Genomic DNA, 21,311 nt, shown 5'->3' with positions numbered 1-21,311 from the left:
AAGAAAGTAACATATTCAACCAAATCAAAGTTTAAGGATCATTCAATCTAATAAAATTACTATTAGAGCGCACTGAAAGGTGAGCAAATATAAAATAAAACTCGTAAGAAATGTAAAAATGCGATATGTTTTGTCATCTATAATAAATAGCTTTACAGGAAACACATGTTCTTTCTGCAAAATAAAAGTCGAGTCAAACACACTTCAAAATTCTTATAGCCTATCCTCCCTCACAAATGACATACTTTCTTCCTGTGTGTGTGTGTGTGTGTGTGTGTGTGTGTGTGTCTGTGTGTGTGTGTGTGTATATATATATATATATATATATATATATATATATATATATATATATATATATATAATTTACACCGGATTATGATAAGAAAACATTAAAAGGAGAGCAATACATTAAACTGGTAAAACGAAAAAGAAAAAAAAAACATATAGCTAACTATTTATATGAAATAAAATGCAGGAGACAGATAAATATATAGCATTGGAATACAAAAACTAGTAACTTTAGTAAAATTAGCCATAGCAGCGAGTTTTTACAGACACTGCTCGCTTCTTCATTCCTCTCTGTCCACAAGGCAGGCTATCTCCGCCTCCTCTACACTCCCATTGATCAGAATCACAGCTGTCTCAACTCCCATTGGCTAGGCAGCGTTTCAGAAGTCTGTTCTGAAACCAGTGTCAGTATTCCCTGCTTGCTAGCAATGGAATACAGAAGAAAAACAAAACAAAAAAAAAGGTACCCTTTCAAGTCGAAAATAACCATCAAGGTATGGGACATTGCCGTCAGGCAGTAGGGATTGGCTGAGCTTTATGTCAAAGCTGCCGATAGGCCTCCGCGCAAGCTGCCGTGTAAGCCCGCCCCCCTGGGAGCTTACTATACGCAGCGCGCGGAGAGTCACTTCCTCTTTTGCCTTCAGCATCAGTAGCGGTAGGACTTAGAGCTATTTAACTGATTGTACTCACTAAAGCTTAGGCTTGAGAAGCTGGTTTATCCCCTTCTCCGAGTTTATTTCAGTTATACTCTCCGGAGTTATTATTGTTTATTATTATTGTTATTGTATTATTATTTAGGATTATATATTGTTTAACATTATATATTCCTTTTCGCTTTGCTTCGGCATCGCGTTCTTCGTGGTCTCCCCGTCTTTCCTCTGTTCTTAATTATTATTGTGTGGGTTTTTTGTCTATATATATTTTGTATATATATTTATATTTTATTGTATATATATATTTTGTTATATATATTGTATATTGTGTGTTCGGACGCGTGTTGCGTTGGCCTTGGCCCACGCGCATTTTGCATCCTCGGTCTAGCTTAGGCTAGACCGTGTGTGTGTGCGGGTAGTCTGCTCTGCAGTGTCCCCCCCCCCCCCCCCCCGCGGCGCGTTCCCGCCACGTGGTATTGCACTACACTCCCTTACCTTCTGCAGCTTCCACAAAAAAAAAAAAAAAAAAAAAATTCCCTGCACTATACAGAGGAAGACAACCACCAACGTGCAAAATCCCCAGCACCTTTCAGGTAGGTATTGCACAGCATCAGACACTGTACCAGCACTTAGCGTCTCCGCTTGGCGGGTCAGCTGACGCTTAGGCGTCTGTGCTAGCGTTCCACGCTCGGTACTCGCGCTTCGGCGCTCGCGCTCCGGCGCTTTTGGTGTCAGCGCTTGTGCGCTTGGTGCAGCGCTTCTGCGCTTGGTGCTTAGTGCTTCTGCACTTGGGGCTCAGTGCTCGACGCTCGACGCTTCGGCGCTCGACGCTCGGTGCTTGGCGCTTGGCGCCTCAACGCACGCACCCTCGACGCTCGACGCATGCACCTCGGTGCTCCGTGCTTCGGTGCTCGACGCTCGACGCTTAGGCGCTCGACGCTCGACGCTTAGGCGCTCGACGCTCGGTGCTCGGCGCTTGGCGCCTCGACGCACGCACCCTCGACGCACGCACCTCGGTGCTCAGCGCTCGACGCTCGACGCTCGACTCTCGACGCTCAGTGCTCGGCGCTTGGCGCCTCGACGCACGCACCCTCGACGCACACACCTCGGTGCTCGGCGCTCGACGCTTGGCGCTCGACGCTCGGCGCTCGGTGCTCGACGCTTCGGTGCTCGACGCTTCGGTGCTCGACGCTCGCACCCTCGACGCTCGACGCACGCACCTCGGCGCTCGACGCGGCGGCGCTTGACGCACGCACTTCAGGTGCTCGACGCTTGGTGTCCGACGCGCGCACCTCGGCGTTTGACGCGACAGTGCTCGACGCACACTCTTTGGTGCTTGACGTCAATACTAGACGCTTCGGCGTTCTACTATGTCTGGGTTCCACCGTTGCGTGACCTGTCAGGCCAAGTTGCCTGCCAGCGACCCTCATGAAGACTGCATCGCATGCTTGGGGCCGGACCATGCCGCATCTGTCCTGGCAGATAGGGCATACTGCCAGCTATGTGCGGGGTTTCAGACACGCACCCTTCGCAAGAGAGCGAGGAGGGCAGTTGGAGGTCGTTCCCCATCCTCGGGCTCGTCCCACACCGTCTCGGCCCCACCGTCATCGATCGTGTCGCTGCCGGCGACGTCTCAGCTCCCTCTGAGCCCATCTTCCCAGCTTACAACTGGTCAGAGATCTCCAGCCAGGCGTGCTCGGGAACGTTCCCGCTCGCCCCCGTCGGGAGTCTCGATCCAGGTCTCGATCGCCTCGCCGGAGAAGGCACTCTCGCTCCCCTCGGAGGGGTAGGCGTTACCAGGACACATCTGGGGTGGCTGAGCTCACCTCCAAGATGTCACAATTTATGGAGCTCATGATGGGACAACAATCCCTCCTTATGACCCTAGCAAATGTGGCGCCTCGGGCCCCAGAGCTAGTAACCGGACCCAGCACTAGTCAGCTGACGGTTCCTCCACCAGTGCCCCAGGAAGTAGAGTGGGACGCCGATGCTGTCTCAAGGGACGCATCTGATGCAGACCCGCTCTTTGAGGACACAGAGCCTGAGGTGGCATCCCAGCACTCTGGGCAGGACGACCCTGAAGTGCTGGATACTAATGACCCTATCTGGTCAGTGGTGGAGAGGGCAGCCCGTCACTTAGGCGTGGACTGGCCTGCGTCAGAGCCAACACGACGCTCTTTATTTGAGTTGCCATCGGCTCCGCCCCTTCAGTCCAGGATGCTCCCGGCGTTCCCGGATTTTATTAAGGAGGTGCAGTCCACCTGGGGAGCCCCGGCCTCCGCCCCGGCGACTTCTCGCAAGGCTTCGGCTTTTACCATGCACGGGGCGAGCAAAGCTGGATTAGCGTCCTTTCCGCCAGTTGGCGCCGCGTTCGCCGCGCTAGTAAAGGCGCCGACATTATCGGGGCTGGCTAAGGACCCTTCCTGCCCTAACAGGCAGTGTAGGATTACGGAGGCCCACCTAAAAAAGGGTTATGCCGCGGCTACAGAGGCAGTTAGACTGTCTAACGTGGCCAGCCTCCTGACAGTCTACCAGGCGGCGCTGATTCGCGACCTGCCTGAGTCCCCATCCGTCGGACTTAGAACCGAGCTGGGTGCAGTTGCACAGCTTTTGGTTAAGCTGGCTCAGCTGAATACGCGAGCACAGGGCAGGAGCATTGCTTCCCTTGTAGTGGCAAGGAGGCAGCTCTGGCTCTCACAGGCCAGGGTACAGGAGCCTGATAAGGCCCCGTTGCTCGATGCTCCTATATCCCCGGGGCACACGTTTGGCCCAGCGGTGGAGGAGATGCTGCAACGCTCCGTCAAGGCGTGTGAGGCGTCGCAGCAGTTGGCTAAGATGTGGCCAAGCAAGCCTTTCCAGCCAAGGCGGCCGCAGGAGCGCCAATGGCGCAGGGCACCGCCGCAGCAGCAAGCGCACCCACAGGGCAGTAAAACCGCCCCTTTGGGGGTTTCAGCACGCAGCCAACCCGCGTTTGCAAGACCGCAGCGCGGAGGGTGGCGCCCCAGAGGAGGTAGCAGACCACGCCCTTGTGGCTCTGGTCAGGCCCCTCGTGAGCGAGCGCAGCCCTGAGAAGAAGCGTGCCATTCAACTAGTAGACCCTGCTCTGACCGACCAGGGGTTCTACTCCAAGTACTTCCTAGTGCCAAAAAAGGACGGTGGGCTCCGCCCTATTTTAGATCTGCGACTACTGAACAAATACCTACGGGTGTTGTCGTTCAAGATGCTTACGCACAGGCACATTGTCCAGTCTGTCCGGCAGGGCGACTGGTTTACCACCGTAGACCTCACAGATGCATACTTTCACGTTCCCATCTGTCCGGGTCACAGGAAGTACCTACGTTTCACATTTCAGAGCAGGGTCTACGAGTTTTGTGTCCTGCCATTCGGCCTGTCTCTAGCTCCTCGAACCTTTTCGAAGTGTATGGACGCCATTTTAGCTCCCTTGCGGGCTCAAGGCATCCGACTGCTGAACTATCTGGACGACTGGCTCGTCTGCGCGCAGTCAAAGGAGCAGTTGGCACAGCACACAGTGATGGTTACAGACCATCTTCAGCGGCTAGGTCTGAAGGTCAATTCAGAAAAGAGCCGCCTCGTGCCGAGCCAGCAGACCGAATTCTTGGGTCTGCATCTGGACTCTGTGTCCATGGAAGCGACCCTGTCGACACAAAGAGTTGCCTCACTGGAGCGGTGTCTCTCCCTATTCAGGTTGAGAGAAACAGTCAGCATGGAGCTGTGTCAGCGCATGCTGGGGTTGATGGCTGCTGCCTCGCAAGCCCTTCCTTTGGGCTTACTACACCAGAGACCTCTGCAGGCCTGGTTCAATGCCTTCGCGTTGCATCCGCGGAGAGACAAACACCGCAGGTTGAGGGTATCCCGAACCTGCTGGGAAGCACTGCGCTGGTGGAAAGTTCAGTCGAACATCCGCCAGGGCGTACGCTTGGGTCCCATCTTCCGAAGGGAGGTTATTACGACCGACGCTTCCAACCAAGGTTGGGGAGCAGTCTGGAACGGGTCGGGGACTCGCGGAGTGTGGTCAGGACCCTGGAGGTCGGCCCACATCAATGCTCTGGAACTCAGAGCGGTGGACCTTGCCCTGCGGCACTTCTTGCCAGTGCTTCTAGGCAAGCACGTGTTAGTGCGGTCAGACAACACCACGGTATTGGCGTATATCAACCGCCAGGGCGGCTTGCGGTCCCCCGGTCTTCACCGGTTGGTAACACGGCTGTTGCTTTGGGCTCAACCGCGTTTAGCCTCTCTGCGGGCGGTTCACCTACCGGGCAGAGTCAATTACGCAGCGGATCTCCTGTCCAGAGGAGGTCCTCTTCCAGGCGAATGGCGTCTTCACCCTCGGGTGGTAGAGCGCATTTGGGACTGGTTCGGCACAGCGCAAGTCGATCTCTTCGCTTCGCGAGAGACCACACACTGCCCCCAATGGTTCTCGGTGAAGGACCTCGACAGCCCCCTAGGAGTCGATGCACTGGCTCACGAATGGCCGCCAGGGCTCCTGTACGCATTTCCACCGATTTCGATGCTCCCCGCCTTCTTGGAGAAGGTCAGGGTAGAGCAAGCGACAGTGATCCTGATCGCTCCTCGGTGGCCTCGGAGGATATGGTTCCCGAGTCTGGTGCAGTTGCTGCACGGTCGCCCGAGGGAGCTCCCTCTGCGAGCGGACCTATTGTCCCAAGCCCAAGGAGGGCTATGGCACCCGAACCCCAAGCTCATGCAGCTATGGGCTTGGCCCCTGAGCGGGAGCGCCTGTCAGCCTTAGGGCTTTCGACGGCGGTTATATCCACCATTCAGAGTGCGAGAGCGCCCTCTACTCGGTCGCAATATGCAATAAGTGGCAATTGTTTCAGAGTTGGTGTCTGGCTGAGGGCCATGACCCGGTCTCCTGCCCTATGGCAGTGATATTACAGTTTCTGCAGAAGCTGTTAGATGAGGGTAAGTCTCCCTCTACACTTAAAGTGTATTTGGCCGCTATTTCGGCTTGCCATGTATGCATTGACGGGTTATCACCTGGTTGCCATTTCCTGGCATCTCAGTTCCTAAGGGGCGCAAGACGCTTGCGGCCTCCAAGGTCGACCAGTTTACCGTCTTGGAGCCTTGATGTGGTGCTAGAAGCCCTTACCAAGGCACCGTTCGAGCCTCTCCACAGTGTGGATATGAAGTTCGTGTCTATTAAGACTGCGTTTTTGCTGTCAGTGGTATCAGCAAAACGTGTGGGCGAGTTACATGCACTCTCGGTGCATCCATCATGTACTCGTTTCGCAGGAGACGGTTCTAAGGTCTCCATGCGTCCAAATCTGGCCTTTTTACCCAAGGTTATATCCCCGTTTCACATGAACCAATCAGTCGAGTTGATGGCGTTCCATCCTCCTCCTTTTTCTTCCCCAGAGGAAGAGCGGTTACACATGCTCTGCCCTGTGCGGGCATTGAGGTGTTATATTGATTGCACAAAGACTGTGAGGCAAACAGAACAGCTGTTCATATGCCATGGTTCTAAAACTTTGGGTCAGCCGTTGTCTAAGCAACGCCTTTCTCATTGGATAGTGGATGCTATTCAGTTAACATATGATACTATGGGCCTTCCGCCACCAGGGCAGTTGAAGGCACATTCCACTAGGGGTATGGCAACATCCTGGGCCCTCTTTAGAGGGGTGCCGATGTCTGACATTTGCGCTGCAGCCAGTTGGGTTACACCGCATACATTTACGAGGTTCTACCGGTTAAATGTACTGGAATCCTCTGCTCCGTCATTTGGAGCATCTGTGTTGCACTCAATGACGCCTCAGGTTGCGGACGTCTAGAGTGGTTGACAATATGGTGTGACTATTCCACCTTGGGACAGGTGTCATTGCGAGCATAGACGCTGAGGCGCAGCTCCGCATATGTGTAGATGTACTGCCTACGCAGTTGCGTTATGACGTAAGTCTGTCCTACTGCCGAGAATCCTCCCTCGCGACGGCTTGGGTACACTGTTCCCATACCTTGATGGTTATTTTCGACTTGAAAGGGAACGATAGGTTGCGGATGCAACCCCGGTTCCCTGAAAGAGAAAATAACCATTAAGCCGCGAGGTCGCTCTGGAGGCCTTCACGGCCTGAAGGGCAAAAGAGGAAGTGACTCTCCGCGCGCTGCGTATAGTAAGCTCCCAGGGGGGCGGGCTTACACGGCAGCTTGCGCGGAGGCCTATCGGCAGCTTTGACATAAAGCTCAGCCAATCCCTACTGCCTGACGGCAATGTCCCATACCTTGATGGTTATTTTCTCTTTCAGGGAACCGGGGTTGCATCCGCAACCTATCGTTTTCTCTACTCCCGCTTAATTTCCAGAAGCGTCTGGCCGGCTCATAGCATAATGGGATATGTCTAGGATTACGTTGAGTTTATGTTCAAACAACCAAGATCTTTACAGTTTAATACATGTGGTATATTAGCTACTCATTTCAAGTTTCTATCGCGATACACGCTACGCGAAAGTGTTTAGTATCGTGTTGTAAAGTATCGCGTTGCATCGATACACGATGAATAGTCTCACCCTTGCGTGCTATACTTGTTTAAATTATTTTCAAGGCCTAGATGATACTGTATAATAGCATCCTTATGATGTGATTTGAAACCTTGCAAACAAACAAAAATAGAAACCAGCTGGGATTTAATCCAATAATCAAGAAAGAGAAATCAAAAAAGCAACAAGGTTTCTTATTACTTTCATTTTCAATTTGAACAATAAAATTGCCACATTAATTTTTATTTCTGCACTACTTTAAGGCTCAGAATGAACAAAAAACACATGCAAATGGTAGATTTACAGGTGCATTCCTCCCCCAGATTCACGTCAATACACCACCCAGAACACAACATTCTTCTAAGTGTAAACACTGCTTGAGGAAGATGAGGTGTTGTTATAAGGCCCTTCCACTTTTGGACTTTGTTCCAACCCTGTTCTATAATGTTTAATTGAACAAATGAAACCTCCATCCAGACTCCGAAGTACATTTAATGATATAATTGTACCTATTAAACCTGGAGTGGAATGGCACTCCAGGACAGTGATTGGACACACCTATTTTAAGGGATTAATGAAGAGGACTTGTTTTGAGGTCACTCAAACAACACAGCATCCAGTCTGATACAGAACCTTGCGGTTCGTGACAACATTGGCTCTAATCAAACACTGGGTGATTGGTTTATCCTTTTCATTAAATGTGATATTGCTGAATACCAACTGTAACTCCCAGGAATTGCCAATACATTCACGCCTCAGTTCTAATGTTTCCAAAGCTATGATAGTAGGCTAGCAGCCATCACCAATATATTTTTGTGTTTCATTTATATTCATTAGTTTGAAAGTGCCACTGTCAGTTAAGTGGCTGATTAAATTGGCTCAGGCATTTTGTTGATGGCAAAACATAGGTCAAGCAAAACAGCCTGAGGACACCTCCAGGGTTAACATCTAATAATTGATTAGAGGAATAATAATGTTTCTGTTTCTTATTATTTTAGGCATGGTTACCTTTTTGTTGGTTAAAAGATCAAATAGATATGGCTGAAGCAATTATTTTATGCAAGCAATGAAAATCAACAAGAAATGGCACATGCTACCTTCACATTTATTTTAGAAGATGCCTTTATTATGTCCAGGTAAAAGGCTTCTAAATGTCCCTAGGAAAATCTGACATTATTGTGAAATGTGCATTATGCATGAACTTGTAAATTTATAATGTGTTAATTTTAGAGGATATGGGGTAAATTTAATAAGGATCTTAGTTTGCATGATAAACACTGGGAGCTAATGGCCTAGCTGGCAGCATTTCTAATGCACTAGTCTACATTTTCAGGGACCTCCACCAGAGTTAAATGGCTGCTTTTGTCAACCACTTTTAATGTCGGGTGCTTTTGGTCCTACACCGACTTGTGCTTCAATGTTCACCATGAGGATAGTCTAGGCACGTAGTGTTTTTTTTTTTTTTTTTTTTTTCAGAGCAATACTTAACTAAAACAAACAAAAAGAAACATGCCATTGCTTGGAGGCCCCAAGCAGTGAATCAATATAGCTGGGCAGCTTTATTTTAAACTTGTAGGACGCTCTTCTTCAGCCTGGGAGAGCAACAAGAAGTTTCTGTTGACCTCTCCTCTCCTTTAGTTGAACCGTAATAATGAAAATAATGATATTATTAATAGATTTGAAATCGGAAACCAGACAACATTGTATTTATCTGTTATCAGAACCGAGGAGGGTTGAGTAGAATCTTTAATTCAATCGGAATCAATAGGGAGCTCTCAGAAAAAGATTCCTCAGTGGAGCTACTCTTCTTGGTGTGTATTATTTTTGGGGTCACTGTTCCACAGATTGCTTGAGTGGAGTGTTAAAGTGAGAACTGCTCTTATTTGTAGATATTAAAGTTTCCTTGTTTTAGAAATGCTGGTAAAAAAAAAATCTATATAATGCTTACATGGATATAAAAAATGTATACCAGTCTTTAAAAAATTTTTTTAGTTCTAAGTATATAATAATCAGAAAGTTATGTGGCTGTGTGGTCCAGTGGTTAAAGAAATGGGCTTGTAACCAGGAGGTCCCCAGTTCAAATCCCACCTCAGTCACTGGCTCATTGTGTGACCCTGAGCAAGTCACTTAACCTCCTTGTGCTCTGTCTTTCAGGTGAGATGTAATTGTAAGTGACTCTGCAGCTGATGCATAGTTCACACACCCTAGTCTCTGTAAGTCGCCTTGGGTAAAGGCGTCTGCTAAATAAACAAATAATAATAATATATGTTTAAAAACGGTATAACAGAATTTTCTGATCTTAGTAGCAGTTTCTAAATTGAAGTAGAGTTTGGTCATACAGCATGACTAGGACAGCAGTAGCATCACTTAATATTTAGATACAATCTGTGTAATGTTTATTTTAAATGTAACGCAGTCTTAGTATGGTAAGACATTTTTGAAACACAATTTTGTTTGTTTGTACTTTTTATTGACCTAAAAAAAGGCATCTTTTTTTAAACTACCTGGTCTTTCTAGGGGGCATGAATGAAATCATGTGTATCTAAGTTCTGAGTAAGATTTAGTTGATTCCTCTATCAAACTGCAACTTTTCAAATGGCCCTTCAAATAAAATGTCTTCTCGTTAAGATATGTTATATTTAATATGTTGTTACAATACGTTGTTAAATGTCTTTTTCTTTCACACAACTAGGAACGTTGTAGTCTCCTATGGATCCTGTGATAATTAATGACAAGTGGTTTAGTTAATGTGGGTTTGTTATTGGTGGGCTGTGATTTTTGTTTACAATTCTGCGTCTTAAAAACATTGAAACATGTTTATTTTCAGTTCTTGTGCCATCAGTCTTGTGTTGTGACATCAGTGTGGAGATGACCTTCGCAGATACAAACGTAAGAACCATACACGCTCTGTAGGAACCACAGAAGTAAAGCTGCCTGTCGGTTATTTACTAAACTAAGCTGTTGATTTGATCAACCTGTATACCCCTATAATGGATCTCCTCCCACGGCTGATGAGTTAATAATACTGACATCAGCATATAAGAAAGAATCCTGATCCCTGTGGTTAAAACAAGTAATTTAATGTCTGTGTTCTTGGCTCTAAAAGCTATAGCATTGTGGTGGGGTGCCCCACCCCTGTGCGTATTTTTGTGTTTTATGTTTTATGTTGTGTGTATGTATTGGTGCACGGAGTGTGGGTTGTGTAGCACAGGTGATTTAAAATGTATATTTGTATTTAGGCACGGGGATTGCACAATCACTTCACAAAGTGGGTATTTGTATGGGGGCACGGGGAGTGCACAATTAGTCCACGTGCAGACGGTGCCGAGATTCAAGTGAACGCTTGATTAGCAATCGAGTCTCAACACAGCTGTATAAAAGAATGAGTGCTTCACACACACAGGGGTGGCGTGTTCGCAGTGGAGAGAGAGAGAGAGAGAGAGAGAGAGAGAGAGAGAGAGAGAGAGAGAGAGAAATAAAAAAGGAAGAGAATTAAAATAACATTTGCTACTCGTGCGGGAGGACTCCCAGATACTTGTTTGGGGTTCGTCCACTGTCTGTTTTGTGTGTCTATTTATTTTGGGCAATGTGTTGTTTGTTTTGTTCAGTATTTTGTGTTTTGTTTAAATGTTTTATTTGTTCATTTAATAAACCGGCGCAGGCAGCGCATTCACTGCACAATTTGTGTCATTCAGTTCCTGGTCTGACATCACCACACGAGCAATCTGTGACAAGCATATACTTGATTCTCTCTAAAGTCGCTGCTGGTCCTAGGTGACAATGAGAGGTCACGGTAATGGGTTTGATGTTGAAACTCCCTGAGTCTTTATTACCTGACGCGCACTTGTGTTTACATTCATAGACGAGCTTAAAGGTTGATCAAATCAGCCCCCATTTCTCATGTTGCACGGTACCAGAAGTGAACAATACTGAAGAATAACAATAGTAAATACAATTTGGTACCATCACAGAAAGCGGGTACAACTGTATGGATAGGCAGAGAACATTCAAGCAGTGAGAATACCAAAATGTGGATGTTAAGTACTCTATCCAGCAGATACTGCTCCCATAGGCTGTCATTTGGTATAAGCTTGGAGCCTGAAATAAAGTAGTTAGTAAAATGATGGAGTACATCATTGAAGGCTTGGAAGGTTTAAGTATAGATGGATGAAGTTGCCATATGGGGATGCTGTTGATAGGAACATGACAGACTCACCAAGACACTGCAAAAAAAAATCAATAATATGGCCTGAAGCTAAATAACTAAAAACTAGTTCTGTGTTCTTGGAAATAAGCTATCAGCAAGTAGAGCACAACCGAATGTGTTCAAAGTGCAATCCAAACAACATATGCCTGGTCCTAAAGATAAGAAGGCATGCCATATGCATTGAGTATGATAAACTAATTTGTAATCAACCTTGCAGTGAAGACAGCATTCCTACAACTACTGCTATAGGACAAAAGAGCTCTGATGGAATAATCCAGGACGTGAACGTGAGTGGCTGGAAGTTGCATCTTGGCCAGGGGACCATTCTTGACTTTAGGAAGATCTTCAGTTCATGTACTTAAGCATCAAGGCCCATGACAGATGCTGAATATATGTGCATATCGCTAAATAATTTGTCTAGGATTCAGATTTAGATGTGAAAACATGTCTCTGTGAAAACAGAGGGTATGTCTCTGTGAACAAGATGGCTTGTGGTGACGTCAGATCTGGAAGAGACAGGACACAGAGTGGGGAGTGAAATGCGCTGTTGCGCCGGTTTATTATAAATAAAAGATTTAAACAAAACAAAACAGAACACTGATACACCAAAACAAACAGACACTAAACAAACACGGTGAGACAAACCAAAAACAAGTAATGTGGTGATTTAAAGTCAGCACAAATAGCAACTGTGATTCTTTCTGTACCTCCCGACTCTCGTTCTGTCCTCACCGAGCACCCAACCCCGAGTGAAAGATGTGTTCCTCTTTTATGCAGCTGTGTCTGGCTCAATTGCTTGTTAAATCATTCAATTAGAGCAGGCACATTCTGCACGTGAACTAATTGTGCACTCCCTGTGCCCCCATACAAATACCCACTTTAATCTACACGTGAAATGATTGTGCATTCCCCGTGCCTAAATACAAATCTACATTTTAAATTACCTGTGCTATATAACCCACACTCTGTGCACCACTACATACATACATATAAACATAAAATACGCACGGGCCAGGGCACCCCGCCATATATGTCCCCCCTTGTGCACAGCACACATGGCCTTAAAGGCCACCACCTCCCTTAAAAGCCCAACAGTCTTGATCATAGTCCTGGGCCAGGAACGGAGGCATCCATGAGCCCACGGGTGGCAATTTTGCCAGTGGCAATGCTGTCAGTGGAAATGCTGCCAATGGCAATGCTGGCAGCAGAAATGCTGCCAGTGCACAGGCTAGCTCCTACAGCCTGGGCAATCCTGGAAGCGGAAATGCTGTTCTTGGCAACGCTGGCAGTGGCAATGCTTACCGTGGCAATACTGACAGCTCCAAGACTGACTCCTCCAGCCGGGGTAATCCTGTCAGCGGAAATGCTGACAGGGAGGCAATGTCCTCCTCCAGTGGCACCACTATCAGCGGAAAGGCTGACAGCGGAGCGAGGTTCTCCTCCAGTGGCAGTGCTGTCAGCGGAAAGGCTGACAGTGGAGTGAGGTTCTCCTCCAGTGGCAATGCTGTCAGCGGAAAGGCTGACAGCGGAGCGAGGTTCTCCTCCAGTGGCAATGCTGTCAGCGGAAAGGCTGACAGTGGAGTGAGGTTCTCCTCCCGTGGCAATGCTGTCAGCGGAAATGCTGACAGTGGAGTGAGGTTCTCCTCCCGTGGCAATGCTGTCAGTGGAAATGCTGACAGTGGGGCGAGGTCCTCCTCCAGTGGCAATGCTGTCAGTGGAAAGGCTGACAGCGGAAATGCTGACAGTGGGGCGAGGTCCTCCTCCTGTGGCAATGCTGTCAGTGGAAAGGCTGACAGCGGAAATGCTGACAGTGGGGCGAGGTCGTCCTCCCGTGGCAATGCTGTCAGCGGAAAGGCTGACCGTGGGGAGAGGTTCTCCTCCCGTGGCAATGCTGTCAGCGGAAAGGCTGACAGCGGAGCGTGGTTCTCCTCCAGTGGTACCACTGGCAGCGGAAAGGCTGACAGTGGCATTGCTGTCAGCAGACTTTTCAAGAGCAACAAGAGCAACAAGCGTTCCCCCTCTGGTGGTGGAGGTGGGAGCTGCAGGTTTTATTGAACCTGGTGTTAGTTACACTGACTTGAAGCAGTAACTTTTGACGTCTGAACTGCTAATTTTAGGCGTGTATATACACTGAAAATCACTTGTAAAAATGTTAATGAGGTCTACCCTTCTCCTGCATACATTAAAAAAATAGAAGCCAATAGACACCTAAGTACACAAGGTGTGAATATTAGATGATTTAGAAAATTGCTCTTACACTAGACTCCAGTCCAAATGTCTAAAAACCTGAGTTACACCCATCTAAAGCCCTTAGTCACCTTTGAAAATGTACCCCACTGTGTCTCCCCTTCTGAATGTCATATTACCTGTGAGTAAAAAAAAATCATCAGTGCTGAAATTCATCCCAACCAAATAGAAGCCACTGTAGCTCTACACATCAGTCTCTGTGGCAAACCATTTTTATTTATCATTTTGAATGTATTATTTATGCTGGCATTAGGTGATGACGGGGCACAATAGAATCAGAGGATGAAATTATATAATCCTAGTATCTATTGGCTTTAAAAAAAAACAAAAAAAACACATTATTTTATAAACAGAGCAAGTAAATATACAAGAAGATTTTCTGGAGATTTCTTCTGTTATGGCCCACCTTCCCCTATCCTTCTTTCCTTCATTACACATTCTCCTTTGCCCTCTAAATCTGATCTTATAGGGCTTGTTGAGTATACCTGGTGAAAGGCGTCAACTTGCATCGTCTCCTCCTGACCGTGTTTATGTTCACGTCTTTGACGGCTGCAGCAGGCGGCTGGTCGACGCTTTGGTTTTAGATTTTGACCTTGACCGCATTGCAGTCCCTCAGGAGAGGTGCGTTAGGTGAAGGATGGGCTGAACAGGTGTTCCAGGTTTTCTTTGTCTTGTGTGTGTGCCGCCTGTCCCACCCGCTCCAGCTCCTGTGTCAGAGTTGATTTCCCCACAGGCCGCCCCGCCAGCACGGGATCCTCAAAGGAAAGCGATCTGAGACTCAAGGGCAATCACCTGTATGAGGAGTCAGCATGCACACGAAAACATGGGCATTCTCAGAGGCTCTGGCTCAGCACATTTAGACAAACAACTTCAACTGTCTGCGCTGTAGGCTTTGTAAGAGGAGAAATAAAAATGTACCAGTCTGTTAGTACTTATACTCTGTACTCTGTGATCTGTACCAACAAGTATCCTGTGTTTCCAGTTATCTATGTTTTTCTATACGTGTCTTTGTTCATAACTTTTAACACTCAATCATAAATTCTGAAGTAAAACTAAAAGCCAAGAAGAAAAGGGTTTGGCTAATGCCTATTGGTGGAATCTTATAGTTTTCTCTACAACACCTTTGAACACACTTAGCATTTTCTTGTTGATGCGGGGTACAATTTTAGTTGCTATCATTAAGTAAAGATTTTCGGACCTGAGAATAGCCATAATACACATTGAGTTAGGAATTTGCAATGTGTCTTACAAAAAGAAAGCACATGCTATAGCACTGCAAAAATAGGTTAAAGAGTTTGTAAGATGACAATGGGCAGTCAGGACAGCACATGTTTTAATTGTCCTGAAAGGATATACACCTCCACTAATTGTAATGGAAATCTGCAGGCAGACCCCATAGAGACACCACTTGTTTCTAGTGAATTTCAGTAATTTGTGCAGTTGGTATATCAGATAATACAGGGATATGGAATCCTGATAGATCTATGTGGGGCAGTCGTGTCCCCAGTCAAGCAATACCGAATTCATGGCAGGGATTTCATTTGCATAACAAATTGTTCAGTCTTTATAATCAAATTACATTTCTAAGAGTTTTTCTTTCCCCTAACAGATTCCAGATACAGTCATGATGTTAATTTACAGAATTTTAACCAGGGGCCTTTTATCTTTCAGTGTCTTCATATTAGTGGCCAAACCCTACCTGTCTCTTAAAGAAATGTATTTATTTATAGCCATATATCTAATAATATTATCTAAAACACAATATATATATATATATATATATATATATATATATATATATATATATATATATATATATATATATATATATATAATGTAAATGGTATAAAGTATCCATTTAAAGAAGTGAGCATATGAAAAAATATAAAAACATACAGAGAGGTTCCTCTAAGAAAATTTCCATTGTTCTGTAGTAAAGCACAAGCATGGTGAAGTACAGGGCAGTATGGTGATGCATGGGAAAGCATTGTAAACCACTATACTACCATGCTGATTTACTATGAAACATTTTAATAAGGGATGCTACTCTGGTGGAGTTTTGAGGATTTGACTTTCTGAATATTAATGATTGATTGCTGCTGCCGTGCCTCTGCATAGATATCATTGGCTCATTATTATTCAGGGGGCCTTAATATTCTTTCTCCCAGCTGCTTGTGTGGGTGTTTCAGCAGTCAAAGCTATAATGTTTTGTTTTAATAAATGCCAGGGTATTCATGGCATGTGCTGATGGAATTCAGTTAACGAGAGAACAAAGAAAGGTTCCTTGTATTATACAGGAAGACTTCTAATAAACTGAGTCCCCTTCATTTTATTGCAAACTAATGAATCCAACAAATACCAGAAGATCAGCTGAAGCAAAACATGGACTACATTAAGTATGGAGGAAATGTATGTGTATTATTTTGACATAGACGTAATTGCACAGAAGATTCTGCAAAGTTCAGGTTATATCTTCAAGTTTTAATGTTACACAATCATGAACAATTGTATATTGACACATGTTTCATATGCTACAAACTACATTAGGCAACTACATTATGTTTACAATTGGCAAAGTATTTTTTATTATTTTTTTGGACTAGCCGCGTCCCACTTGGTATTTCATTTTCATTGAAAAAATGTATCGCATTTTTCCTGGTGAGCTTCAAGAAAGCAATATCTCTTCGACGATCAACAAAAAATGTAAGATAAAATGAGAAAACATTTTTAATTGATAAAAGCTTAATGAAGTCTACTTATATTGTGAATGGGATCACAGTAAACAAAGTGACAAAGACATTTTGTGGATAATACAAATTTTGTACATACAGTATTATTGTACAACTACATCTAAACATTCTAGGCACTGCTTTAGAACTATTTAAAACAGACCACTGATCTGTACTATATAATGCACCCGTCAACTAGGCATATTCAATAAGTGAACCCTGGAGGCAGGTTCTGAATAAGTAAGAATAACGTATAATAAAATGTTAAATGCCGTACTTAGGGTGCGTTCTAGTGAATTGGCAGGAGCATAGTCTGTGCTGAGGTGTTGGTGTGCTCTAATTGCAACTAACCGTGAAGGTCAGAGTCAAATATCACTCTTATCTTTATGTCATCTGAAAATGATACTCCTTAACAGCATTGTTTATGTTTTATGGTTCACTTACTTTGTTTATAGAAACTTGCACAATAATGACTTTGCAATCTTAGTTAAAATGTGAGCTTTTCCAAAACCTCGCTAAAGTGCTAAAGTAGTGGTTCCCAGCTTTTATTGATAAGGTATGGATCTAAAAATGTATCTATATGTTACAAACTATACAAATATTGGTAGTGAAGCAAACTTTGATTTTGGCAAAACTGCTTTGTAATTGCAAATTCGATGTTAGCGGCACAGAACTGATTCATAGCGAGCTGTAGTGTAGTGTTGTGTAGCAGTTTAATATATTGTAGCGTTTTCGGGTTCTTCTGGGACAGCAATGAGACTTTGAGTAATGATGGCTCAAGCCATTTATTTCTGTACAATAATTAATCAAATAAAATCAAAAAGTGAGGGAGGGGAACTAGGAGTCAAAAATGAAATAAAATGATTGTAATTAGTATTTGTTTCTGTTTGTCTTTTCCCACTCTATCTCCCCTCCCCCACACACACCCCTCTCTGTCACTCTTGATTTTTCCATGCACACCCTTATATCCCCTCGTTCCTTCTGCCTTTACTCAGACCCCCAACCCCACATCCTTCATCATGACAAACCTGCACCCCAATTCCCCTCCACACACAGCATGCAACCCCTGCACGTATACACACCCAATGCAACCCTCTGCACGCACACACCACCATGCAACCCTCTGCACGCACACACCACCATGCAACCCTCTGCACGCACACACCACCATGCAACCCCTGCACGTATACACACCCAATGCAACCCTCTGCACGCACACACCACCATGCAACCCTCTGCACGCACACAACAAGCAACCCTCTGCACGCACACACCACCATGCAACCCTCTGCACGCACACACCACCATGCAACCCTCTGCACGCACACACCTCCACACTATCTTTATTCTTTCCCCTCCCCCCAGGAGTATATTATCGTAATTAAACCCTATATATGAGTGTGCGTATTATGCTTTGCATATTTACGCGTAGCTGCAGTTAATTATTTGTAAAATTCTATTGAAAAACCCAAACCTAATTAGAATACATCTCTTTTTACAGATAAACAACTGATAGTGCTGTTGTTTTGTTGTTTTTAATGTGTATTAATAACGTCTGTTCTACACTTTTATACTAATTGTGTACGTGTGCTTCTGTGCACTATTGATGTTACACCACTGAACTTAATGACATTTATTCACCCTTGTCCACATCAATGTGTAATAAAGTTATCTGATTAACTTTCCCACTCATTCATAAAGTTTGAAGTTCATAAACAACAATATAGGAAATTACCAGCCACTGCATCTGAAACTTTATTCAAAGTAACATTTCAGAAATAATTAACAAAAACTGAGAAAAGAAAGCCCTTAACCCAGGAAACTAGCTGAGCCAGAAATAGCAGATGAAACCACGCTTCCGGAAGAGTTTCGCCCCGCTTGATAGCTGTGAAGAAAGTCATTTTCGAGTGCTGAATGCTGCTGTGCGGTCTTTTTCAGGTCGGTCTTGCAGCTCTGCCACCCAGGTGTTTTCCCCTTAAGAACTTGCTCACGCCTTCCCTTTTAGCTGTGACAGTACCCTCTGTTTCATCTGCTTCACCAAAACTCGTGGCAGAAGAACATTGAATCTTAAAAAAAAAAGAAAAAATGACAGTGCTCTCTTTTACTTCAGTTCCTCTTTCAGTCTAAAAATTTAAAAGGTGTTAAATGATTTTGTAATATTAAGCCGTTTGTTGACAGAAGCTTTAGTTTACTTGTATTTATGTAATCACTTATTTTAGATCTCTAGTGATACCTTACAGCTGATTAAACCTTCAGCGCTTCATTGCACAGTTGTGCGTGGTGACCCCTCACAATAAAGATCTATGTGTGGGTGTCACTGTGACCCTGTGGGAAAAGAACATTGTCAATAGCTGTGCAGATTGCTTCTCATTGAGAGTGTACAGTAACTGGCACTGACCAGAAGCTTGCCCCTCCCTTACACCTTGTTTTGGAGTCACTTTATCAGTTCTGTGTAGACCAGTACTGCTTCCAGAATAGTCCACATAGGCTGCATCTATCCTTGCTGGGCTGGTTTTTCAATTGCAAATGTGTCATCTGTGTAACTTTCCCCTGTGGCTATGCAGATGTGTTTATGAGTTATTGGGCACCTCCCCAAAAAAAACATTAACCGGAGCTAAAGAAGGACAAGTAGAAAGAGGGCTTGCTAAATTGTAGTAAATTGGGTGATTCCTGTGACTAGGACAGTAGAACAATGTCATTCAGAAATACTATTTGAATAAACTGTTATTTAGAATAAAAAAATGGATCTTGCTCTGGTCATCAAAGGTTTTAAGATGACCAGCGCTGGTTGTGCTATTTTTCAGCTAAACATATTGGTGTCCATTTATAGATATGATTGCTTTAAATCTGTGGTGGATCTTATAGACCAGCTGGGTTACCAGTAAAGAAACCAAAACCAAAAATGTGTCCCAGAAATCTGTGGAATTTTCAGCAGGGCTATTTGACACAAGTTAACCCAGGTTACACTTTTTTTTATTGAAATAACTGGTAACAACTAGCTTAATACTAACATATTTATAAACTATTAAAAATGACTGCTGTCTTTAAAAAAAAAAATCAACCCATTTCAGTATGTTAAACAAACCATTAACAAATAACATGTTAGTAAATTATTAACAGTTAATAAACAAAAAACATCCAACCGTGTGTTAAAGCAAATTTATAATTTCAGTAACTCTCACTGTAGTTAAAAAAAAAATTCTGATTCACGAGGAAGTGGCCAATCAAGTGAGCCGTGCTGTGTGGGTGTCTGTTTCTCAGCTCAGTTTTGCCTCTTCCTCTCTGAATGCTGCTCTGGCTGGTTGCTAGTTTTCAAACAAACTTGCAAACAAAACAACCGCCTGCTGAGAGCAAAAGCTGCATTGCACAATGAAAGCAGGGGGCTCTATTTCTCTGAAATAGTAAGCAGTAGCGTGGGCGTGGAACAAAAACAATCCAAAGTCCCTTGTGACCTCACCGTTTGGATGTGGTTAGAAAAGTGAGGTCACTTCTCTGGGTCCGTGTTGCTCGGTGAAGCATCTGGGGGGGTTTCCGTATTGGAGTGAAACTAGTAAACCCAAAGCTGTCTGACTCAGTAAAAATGTTAATGAATGGAACAGAGTAGGCAAAATAGACAGCAGACAAGTTGAGATTTGTCAACTGATTTCTGCTTATTTAACTGCAGGTGCAGCACCTAGTATACTGGAATACAGGAAGTGTTGTTCCGGTATAGGTGATTTCCATTCAGTGACATTAAGATTGTGGTCGGTTAGTGAATATCTTTAACATATAATTAAATGTTGCCAAGTTTGGTGAATGTAGTTAGACTTCTGTGAAAAAAAATGACTTGACGTGAAGCTTTTGTGATTAATCAGTTTACTTGTCAGCACCTACAACTACAACTGCTTAGTAACTGTGCATTAAAGCACATCTAATTCTGCATGTGTCTGCAGATCTGCACTTCCTTGCTTTCAAATCTATGCTGAGTATGCCATGGTTTACATCATTTTAATTGTAAGATTATACGCCTAACCTTCCTGTCCCAAAACTCTTATATTCAAATTAATGATTATGCCCTTTGTGGATGCAAATTCAACCTACAGTATCTTTTGCCACTACACCATTTTGTTGGTCTCCTACATATTGTACAGCAACAATTGGAAATGGTCCCCAGAGAAAATATCTGCCAAAACAGCAGGTGATTTCGTGGACACCCACATAAATGAGCTTAACCTTTGTTTCCCTGCCACCTGCTCATTAGCATATGCCCCCCCCCCCCCCACTTGCACTGCCATCACTTTTATCAGGCATTAAGGATTTTCACTTTCATTGGAGTGTCAACTGTCATTTTGTTTTAAACGAGATATCAAGACAGATTTCTAAAGCTTTTGCTCCAGTACAATGTTTAACCCTTTGTTTTCTGAAACAATAACAATAATAATTTGTGTTTCCACATGTACTTAAAGAGTAAGTAGAGGGGTACCTGTAATTTTTCTTTTCATTGTTAACATCCTGACAACGTTTTACACTTATAACTTTAGAGTTTGTTTCAAAGCTCTTTTCAAAATGGCTGCTCTACTGCACTGGGGTTTGAGATCTGTCCTATAAATCAACGCAGGAAGAGCGAATAAAAACATAACAAGTGCTCTGGCTTTTCTGTTCTGTACCACATCATGGATAGCGCTTCTCTGCAGCTTTCTTG

Source organism: Acipenser ruthenus, chromosome 5, assembly GCF_902713425.1.
Source record: "Acipenser ruthenus chromosome 5, fAciRut3.2 maternal haplotype, whole genome shotgun sequence".
Lineage (NCBI taxonomy): Eukaryota > Metazoa > Chordata > Actinopteri > Acipenseriformes > Acipenseridae > Acipenser > Acipenser ruthenus.
This window is presented reverse-complemented; position numbering follows the sequence as displayed.